General features: G+C 39.5%; 1 long non-coding RNA gene across 1 annotated transcript in view; it reads left to right on the forward strand.

Annotated features, from left to right (window-relative positions):
• The window catches only part of LOC105551447, a 187,948-nt gene that overhangs the window by 61,205 nt on the left and 116,512 nt on the right, over positions 1-10,231 (forward strand). The window lies entirely within an intron of this gene.

The following is a 10,231-nucleotide window of genomic DNA, read 5'->3' on the forward strand; positions in this document are numbered from 1 at the left end:
GTGAGTGGTTTTGAACAGTGCTTGTAGCAAACAGCAGTGCCTTTCCAAGCATCCTCTCCACAGATGTAATTTTGAAAGCAGTGTTATGAGTGACACACAAAAAGTAGAAGAATATCCTTATGTAACTGTCATTTGCTCGTGGAGAAGCATGATTATTTTCAACTCTGCTTTATGTAATGTAAATGTGTGTCTCCGAGAAGGTTATTCTCTCCTGTGAATTATAATGTAGTCCATCTCAGAAGGGGTGATGAGTCGCCTGCAAGTAAATTTTGACATCCTGGGATGTTTCTTTGACATTGAATTTCAGGAGATTGATCTGGTTAAGGCTGGTAATTGTGCCTCCTTCCTTGTGGGCTGTGTGCATATTTGCATGGGAGGGAAATGAATGCAAAGGCGGATGCAGAGTGCTCGCAGCACTTGGGAGTTGGCAGATGAACTCTTTTAGTGGTTGTTTTTTAAAAGTTGCTTTGAGTGGTCTGGGGAATACATTAATTTAATATCCTCTTCATATTCAGAATATGTAACACCGTTGTGAGAAATAAAACCCCAAGGTGAACAAGATTGAAAGTGAAGGCAGCACTCTAAGGAGGAAGCAAGCTGACTTGAATGGTGATGTAAGCAGCCTTGGAGGCAGGCAAATGAAAAGTGCATCCCAGATATTTGTGTGTCTGTCACATTGGTGCTAGCAAGGGTGCAGAGATGTAAGAGATTTTACATCTTTACTGAGTCTGCAGCAAGAATCAGAATTGAAGGGCAAATGTGAGAAATGAGACAGTGTGTAGGTTTCCAAGAAAGATAGGGTGACAAAAATTGCCTGTCACTCCCATTTCAATACTTGTCATGCTGATCTGAAGAATAACATAACTGATCTAAAATTAGGACAAAATAAAAAATTTTGATAATGCATGGCTCTTGATTTCACAGCTTTCTCTTGCACAGTTTATAGCTAGAATCATACATCATGAAGACTTTTTCTGGTTATAAAATAGTAGCATCAAAATATTACAAATAACTGTGCGAACTTTCTTTTAAATTTTGTTATCCATGTAATTTAGACATAGATAAGTTTATGTAGTCATGGATGTTCTCTTAACCTCTCTTGTTTAATGGTTTTTATTTACAATATGGACAAAGCATCATTCATTCCTTCAACTCAACAAATATTCATTGAGTGCTTACTATGTGCAATGCTCTGTTCTGAGTGCTTTTTCAGGCTTATCTCCTCTAATTCACACAAGCCTTAGGTCAATTCTGCAGAAATCAGACACTGAGTTGGAGACATATGATGTACATGCAGAAAGTTTGTTGGTGAATGCCTTTGTGATCAACATCTGTGGGGAGTAAAGGCAGTGAGACTGGGAGGCAGTGGGAGAGGAAGGAATTGCACTAAGACGTCACTGCAGCAAAGGTCTCAGCAGATCCCACTGGGTGCTTGAGCTGGGAAGGCCTTTGAGAGATGTATCTTCTTTTAATTTTTTTTTTTTTGAGACTGAATCTTGCTCTGTTGCCCAGGGTGGAGTACAGTGGCACAGTCTTGGCTCACTGCAACATTTGCCTCCCGGGTTCAAGCAATTCTCATGCCTCAGCCTCCGGAATAGCTGGGATTACAGGTGTGCGCCACCACGCCTGGCTAAGTTTTGCATTTTTAGTAGAGATAGGGTTTCACCATGTTGGCTGGGCTGGCCTCAAACTCCTGACCTCATGATCTGCCCACCTCAGCCTCCCAAAGTGTTGGGATTACAGGCATGAGCCACCTCACCCACCTGAGAGTTGTATCTTCTTGAGGCAAAGAGAGTAGGTTTTTATATATTCCCATTCCCCACCCACATACCCCATCAATGGTTATTAGATATAGATGCCCCAGCAGAAGGTGTTACCATGGGGAAGACAATTTCTCATCAGCTGAGAGCCATCACCTGTCACTATTTCTAGCAGTTGGGGATAGATGCAATAGCACTGAAGTGGGACTGTCTGGGCAGCCCCCCATAGCATTCAGTATGGTATTATCTCCATTTTTACACAAGAAAACAGAGACTCCTAGAGTTTAACCACATGCCCAAGGTCACACAGGTACTAAGTTGAGGTGTCATGATGAACCCCAGACAGTCTGATGACTCTCATGCATCTGTGTTGTACTCACAAGAGTAGACTAATATCCTGTAACAAATACCCTCTACACACACACACTGAAATCCAGGTGCTTAAAGAATAAGAAGTTGATTTTTAATGGCTCACACTTTGAGCTGCTGTTTTGTCTCCTCCCAGTCGCTGCAAACAAGATAAACTAGTACACAAGAAAGATAATTTTGAAGAGAGAAAAGTGCTCTGAAGAAAATGAAATGTATTAATGTTGAGTTAATATACTGTTGGCACTTTTACTTTCTGCCACCACCAGCTATCACACACACCGTGTGTGTATGGTGGAGACCACTAGTTCTCCCATTCGCCTACCTGGGAACACAGCTGATGTCATTACCCAGTTTCACTTGTAGTGATATGGGCCATTTCCCAGCCTGGCAAACAGAGCCTCTATATGTCCTTCTCCATGCTCCTTCCTTATGCCTGTGGGCTTTAGTGGCCAGAGTAGTCTCGGAAGCTGGTACAGAGTTATGGCTGCTGTGGTCCTGGCTCTCTCAGTGATTCCATGGAGCAGAGAGCCCTTGACCTAGAGTCTTCACCCTGGACTGCTACATGAGATAGTAAATGTATTCTTTAAGCCCCTGGATTTTAGTGTGTCTGTGTAGCGGTATTTGTTACAGGATCTTAGTTTAGTCTCATGAGTACTGTGTAGAAATTTATTTAAAATACTTTAGTATAAGCTGTATAAGGTATGAATAGTTATTATTAGGGTGGCATGATAATTTTATTTGTTGTCAACTTGGCTGGGACATAGTACACAGATATTGACTGAACATTATTCTGGATGTTTCTGTAAAGGTGTCTCTGAATGAGATTAAAGTTTTAAAAGGTAGAGTTTGAGTAAAGCAGATTAGTATACATAATGTGGATGGACTCCATCCACTCAGTTGAAGGCCTACATAGAACAAAGACTGACGTCTTCCATCCAAGAAGGAATTTTGCTGGCAGATTGCCTTTGAGCTGCTTCTGTAACGTCATCTCTTCCTGGTTCATCAGCAGACTGCCTTTGGACTTGAACTCTAGCTCTTTCTTGAGTCTCCAGCCTGCTGGCCTACCCCATCAGATTTTGAACTCTCCAAGCTTCTGCAATTACATGAGCCAATTCTTTAAAATAAACCTCTCTCTGTCTCTCTGTATACATGACACACACGCGCATGCCTCTTGGTTCTGTTTCTCTGGTAATCTCTGACTAATACAGGTAGTTGTTATCATTCAAAGCACCCAAGTGAGGGCTCTCTACTTCAGAGACAGATACAGCATCTTCGTAAGATGTTATAGAAATCTATTCGAAAAGGTTTATTAATTATCATAAAGAATAATATAAATACTTTTTAAAATTGGTGATACAGAGTATATTAAAAAATGCTTGGCTAGCTAAAGAGATTTTTCAGACACCATTGCCATTATCAGTATGACTTACGAGAATCTGTCAGGTGCAATAGCATTAGGCAGAGCTCTATTGGGCCAGGCCACATGTCCCCCTGCCCCACAGAGGACTCTACTGAGCCTGATCCAACTAGGAGTCTAGCTGATTCTTCTGTTAGAGTTTCTTTGTGCCTACCTCTGAGTGAGCCTCTCATGCAAGGAGTGTGCTGATGAGCCTGAGGACAAAGAAGAGAGACCTTACCCAGCTTTAAGGGACTGGCTGTATTGGCTATTTTTTTGTGTTTGTTTACTAATCAATATCATATAGGTGGCCCAATTTGATGTGAAAATTGCTTTCATTCTAACCTAATGTATCCTTTTTCACTTTTCCTCTCTGAAGGCTGTCACTGTTTACCTAAAGAACTGACCATTGTTGAGTGACGAGCTTGACTTAGATCAGTTCCCCCAGGAAGGAATTGAAGGAATTAAGGCAGCATAGAGCAGCATGGGCAAGAACATGGACGGTGGTTTTAAAGGACCTGGATTTGAGTCCCAGATCTGCTGCTTGTTAGTTGTATGGTCTTGGTCAACACATTCTTCCTTCTCACAGTTTCTTTAAGTACAGTCATCCTTCAGTTTCCACAGGGGATTGGTTCCAGGACCCTCATGGATACCAAAATATGTGGATACTCAAGTCCCTTATATAAAATAGTATTTGCATATAACCTACATATATCCTCCTATATATTTTAAATAATCTCTAGATTATTTATGATACCTAATACAATATAAATAACATGTAAATAGTTGCTATATTGTATTTTTAATTTGTATTATGTTTACCATTGTATTATTTTTAATTATTATTTTTTCCAAATATTTTTGATCTGCTCTTGATTGAATCTGTAGATGTGCAGCTTACAGATGTGAAGGATTTATTGTATGCATCTGTTGCCAGGGGCTGTTGGGAAGATCACATGAGTTAGTGTCCATGACGTTCTTAACATAGTGCCTAAATAAGTGTCCACAATAAGCACTAATATTACTATTGTTAAAGAGTGGTTCTGTATATTGGAGGCTTTTAGATAAATGAATAAATCTTTTAAGCATTGTTACAAAAAGTAAAGAGTTTTCATAGATACATTTCTTACTTGGCTTCTTAATAAAGAGAGTGAACATTGAGAAAACAATCCTATTCTAAGTTTATATAAATGTTTACATACTCTATGTAAAAGTCCAGGTGTTTACTCCTAGGTATGAAGAGAGAGAAGTAAGCTAATTCTTTGAATTACCTTCAACAACATTTTCTGAGCTGTTTTGAGAGTTGTCACTGGCTGGGTGCAGTGGCTTACACCTGTAATCCCAGCACTTTGAGAGGCCGAGGCGGGTGAATCAATTGATGTCAGGAGTTTGAGACCAGCCTGGTCAATATGATGAAACCCCATCTCTACTAAAAATACAAAAATTAGCTGGGCATGGTGGTGCGCACCTGTAATTCCGCTACTCGGGAGGCTAAGGCAGAAGAATTGCTTGAACCTGGGGGGTGGAGGTTGCAGTGAGCCAAGATCATGCCACTGCTCTCTAGCCTGGGCGACAGAATGAGACTGCCTCAAAAAAAAAAAAAAAAAAAAAAAAAAAAAAAGAGAGAGAGAGAGTTGTTACTACGATTTTGGAGACCTGAGTGTTCTGTGTTCAAATAAATTTGAGAAATACTGGCGTATTCATCTGTTTAGGCTGCCATAAGAGAAACACTGTCTGCGTGGCTTAAACAATATAAATTTATTTTAAATTTATTTTATTTATTTTTTATCTGAAAAATTCAAGATCAAGGTACAGGCAGGGTTGGTTTCTGGTGAGGCCTCTTTTCTTGGCTTGAAGACGGCCACCTTCTTGCTATGTCCTCGCATGGCCTTTCCTCTGTGTGTGCACACTCCTGGTGTCTCTTCTTCTTATATGGACTCCAGTCCTGTTGGATTAGAGCCTTACCCTTAAGACTTTACTTAACCATTATTACCTCCTTAAGGGCCCTATCTACAAATAGTCACATTGAGGGTTAGGGCTTCAACCAATACATTTTGGGAAGATGCAATTCAGTCCATGACAAGTGAGTATGAAACAAAGATAAATGTTTGTTATAGGATTTTATTGTCCTAAAGAGACTCTCCAAGAGGACATATGTTACATAATGTTTCCCAAATGTATTTTTCTTTGAGATTACATTTTAATGTTTAAGAGTCACTTATTACAGATGTGGGAAAAACTAAACTATTGTGCTAATCCTGAGTGTGTGCCTTGGAGTGTGCTCAGAGAAGGCTGGGGCAGGCAGGACTGTTGGTTTCTGTGCAAAATATCCCAGTTTATCCTCACCTTCCAGTATTGGTTTTAATACTGGTTTTTATAGCCATCCCCACCAGGGCAGTGAGATGCCACTTTCTTTGCAATAGTGAGTATGTTGATCACAGCCTATCTTCTGTCATCTTGGCTGTTTTGGTTGCTACTCATGGTCAGATGCCCTTTCATGGCTCCCCTGGAAAGCTGAGGGTGTACGACATCTAAATATTAATAAGCGGTACACCATTGTATTTAGAAAGCAGTTCTTTCTCTCCCTGAAAAAAATGGTAATACTAAAATATTATGCTCTTGGATTGACATTGCTGTAATGTGATGTGCTCATTTGTATTCATGCAGAGCTTCAAAACAACTCTCCTAGCCTGCAGATTCTCCTAATTAAATAGCTGGAAAAAGCATCTACCATTATCTCATTTGAACTTACTGTAATTGCTTATTTCCTCCGCTGCTTCTTCTTTTTAATGTATAAATAAAGCTTTAGGATTTTAATTTCCCTGTGACTCTTCTTTACCCATAAATACTACCCTTCTTGACATTTTTTTCATCAGTTCATGTAAAATAAAAGTTTATTGCATTATCTTTTAGATGCAATGTCAAAAGGCAAATTGCTGTAATTCTCCATTATTAAGGAATTATTATTAATAAATATTGTGATTCATTGCTACAAAACATTAAAGCATATAATTTTCTCCTCTGTTAAGCTTCATTATTTTATACATGTGAAGCTTCCATATTATTTGGTGGTAGTATTTAGAAACGCCATTCTCTGGAGGCAGGATATGTTTTAGAAATGTGGCCTCTGTAGTTGTGGAAACCACTTATTAGCTGTCAGAACTTGCATGATTTATTGAAATCTAGAGGTATCATTTTATGGATCTATAAAATGAGGCTATCTTATAATTTTTTTTGGATTTGTGTAGTTGCAAGGGTGATAAACTCATTCAAAAGAGTCTTAAAGGGAGGTTTTCTCCAAGAACGTAGTATCAATTGATCATCAAGTGACTGAATGATTGATTCATTCAAAAACCTTGAGCACCCAATATATATCACAAGTACTGTTCTCAACACTGGAACTAGTGTCATGAACGAAAACAGGAAAAGTGCCTGCTCTCTCAGCGCTTAGCAGACGGGAGATGGATGGCATCTGCCAGGTGGTGATGAGCACTACAAAGATAATGAGGCAGGGTATGGGCAGGGCTGCTGCTACCCTTCATAACATTTTTGTGCAAATTAGGTACTTTACTGCTGAAAGATGTCTTAATTAATACACAAATCTTTGATGACTATGATGTGAATGGTGCCCCTGGAGTTGTGCAGTGCATATCCTGAAAGCCACATGGCAGCCCTTCAAGTGACAGAACCACCACAGCAAAAGTATTATTTTGCATAATGTAGTCAGGGAAGCCTTCTCTCATAGGGTGATATTTGAATAGGGATTTGAATGAATTAGAGAAAGAGCCTTACAGACATTTAGGGGAGAAGCATCCCAGGTGGAAGAAACAATAAGTTCAAAGACCCTAAGGTGGGTGTGTGATTGGTGTGTTCAAGGAGCAGTGAGGGCACCCAGGGTAGCTGGATGTGAGTACGCAGCAGGGACTGGTATGAAATGAGAGCTGAGAGCTGAGGGTGGGAAGGGGAGTGGGACAGGGGTGGGCAGTGGGGCCACATCCTGTAGGGCCTCATAAGCCAAGATAAGAACTTGGTATTCTGAGGGAGATCAAAAGCAATGAGATGGTTTTAAGCAGAAATGACGCGATCTTTGTGTTGGAGGCAAGCAGGGAGGCTAATTAGCAGACCATCCATGTAAATCAGGTGAGAGACATTATGGCCATGGTTTAGACTGGAGGGGTAGTAGTGCAGGTGGTGAAAAAGTAGCGGGACTTTGTATGTATTTCATAGCTAAAAGCCAACAGAGTTTGCCAACAAATAAAATAGGAGCGTGTGTGAGAGAGCAGTTTGGAAAGACACCCATGTTTTTGATCTGAGTGACTGCTAGGAAGGGTGGCCACTTACTGAATGGGGAAGACGTCAAGAGGAGCAGGCTTAAGTGGAAGATCAAGAGTCTGGTTTCCAACACATAGAAACGCCTGTTGGAAATCCAGATGGAGACCATGAGCAGACGGTTAGATGTAGGGGTCTGGAGATCAGGGAAGAAGACATTGAAACTAATGGAAGCCAGGAACAACACAATACTGAGAGGGGCTTCATGGGACGGGAGTTGAAGGTTTACTTTATAGTTAAATCTACTTTCGGGATCAGGAGCAGAAGTGTTTTTCACACTGGGGCTCCTACACCGCTAGGATCCAGTATGCTGATGTGTCATCTCTCTTCCCAAAGCAACTGAAGCTTTCTTTTTAAACTTTTAGCTCAAATTTCTAAGAGGAATTCTATGGGGCCCAGCTTATCTTTTACCCTTAGGACACAAATTGCTGACTGGTCATGGATCTGCTGCCTTTTGCTGAGGAGCCCATTCCCTGTCCAGTGAGCTGTGACTGCTATTGCAACTGAGATCACAGGGTAGAAATATGGCTGCCTAGAAATATGGTGTGGACCGGGCAGTAATTCTTAGGAAGGAGTGGCTGATAGGCAGGAAATGGCTGAGATCTCCTGAATAAGTTCTGTGTTACAGAGCTGTTATGAGACTAGAAGGGAATAACATGAGAAAATGCCTTGCTGAGTTTCAAACATTTTAATTCATGACCAGAGGGAAAACAATGAAGCAAAAGGGACACACGTTTTCATGCTTGAGGTATACAATCTATGATTAGGTTGTAATTACGGGAAAGAGGCACTTAGAGTTCTGCCTGGCATCCCGTTTGCTATTTATCTTGCAAACATTTCATTCTTGAAATTCAGTTCAGAAGTGACCTTCACAGGAAGGCTTTCCTGAGCACTCCATTAGTTGACACTATTTCTGGGTCATAAGTACCTCCTCCCCACACCAGAGGGTTTATAATGTTTTAAAAATTAAAAATATATTTTTCAGGCCAGGCATGGTGGCTCATGCCGGTAATCCTAGCACTTTGGGAGGCATAGGTGGGCAGATCACTTGAGCCTAGGCGTTCAAGACCAGCCTTTGCAACATGGTGAAACTTTGTCTCTATTAAAAAAAAAAAAAGTATTTTCAGCTTATAAAAGGACTCATGTTCATTGTATTAATTTGGAAAATACAGACAAATATAAAGAAGTAAAAAGAAAAAAGGTACCCATAATCCCATTACTCAGAGATGGCAACTGTGTGACATTGTACACTACTTCTCCCACTCTTCCAAAGGAGAGAGAGAAATCACTCACGTCTACACAGACTTACAGGGCCATATCTTACTGCTGTTCTAAACTTTATTTAACCATTTCTCTATTTTGAGTGTTTAAATTGTTTCCAATTTTTGCAATTATAAATTATGCTACAATGAACTTTTTGTGTATAAATCTATTCACATTTGTGACTATTTCATTAGAGAAGATTTCTTGATGTAAAAATTGCTGAGTTAAAGTGTATGTACTTAAACGTTTAAGCATATATTTCAAAATTGTTTTCCGGAAAGACAACCCAATTTACCTTCCATAAACCAGCAGTTTATGAAAGTAGACATCTCTCTATACTTTTACTAGTACTTAATAGTGGTATCTCATTGTAGTTTTAATTTGCATACCTATGATAATTAGTGACTGGTAATTAGTAAGGTTATTTTTAAATATTTATTAACCAGATATATTTTCTCGAGAATTATCTAATTGCATATATCTGTCTTGCATTAGTTGCTACTGTTTTTCCCATTAATTCATAGCAACTCTTTACATATTAAGAATATTAAACCTTTATCACATTGTTTGAAAACTGATTTTCCTCTATTGTTTGATTTTAATTTTACCTAGAATATTTTCTGGTAGACAGATGTTTACATCATTTTATGTGCTCAAATGCAAATATCTATTTGTTAAATATGGGTGTTAAATATGTGAGTGTTTATGATACAACTCTTCATAAATAAAACAAATTTTAAGTCACACCTGCTCATTAAAGGTTTCTTTCATTTATATTTAGAAAGCTATTGCATTTTCCCACTATTTCATGAAAAATTTATTTCTTTTCTCTTAGTTTGCTTCATATAGTGCTGTAATTAACACATCTATTTTCCTACTAGACTATAAATTAGAACTTTGAATCTCTGAGTCCATAATGTCTAGTAGATCCCATTAAATGCTTATTGTATAAATGAAAAAATAATCTCGGCCGGGCGCGTTGGCTCACGCCTGTAATCCCAGCACTTTGGGAGGCCAAGGCTGGTGGATCACGAGGTCAGGAGATCGAGACCATCCTGGCTAACACGGTGAAACCCCGTCTCTACTAAAAATACAAAAAACTAGCTGGGCGAGG

Source organism: Mandrillus leucophaeus, unplaced genomic scaffold, assembly GCF_000951045.1.
Source record: "Mandrillus leucophaeus isolate KB7577 unplaced genomic scaffold, Mleu.le_1.0 Scaffold114, whole genome shotgun sequence".
NCBI lineage: Eukaryota > Metazoa > Chordata > Mammalia > Primates > Cercopithecidae > Mandrillus > Mandrillus leucophaeus.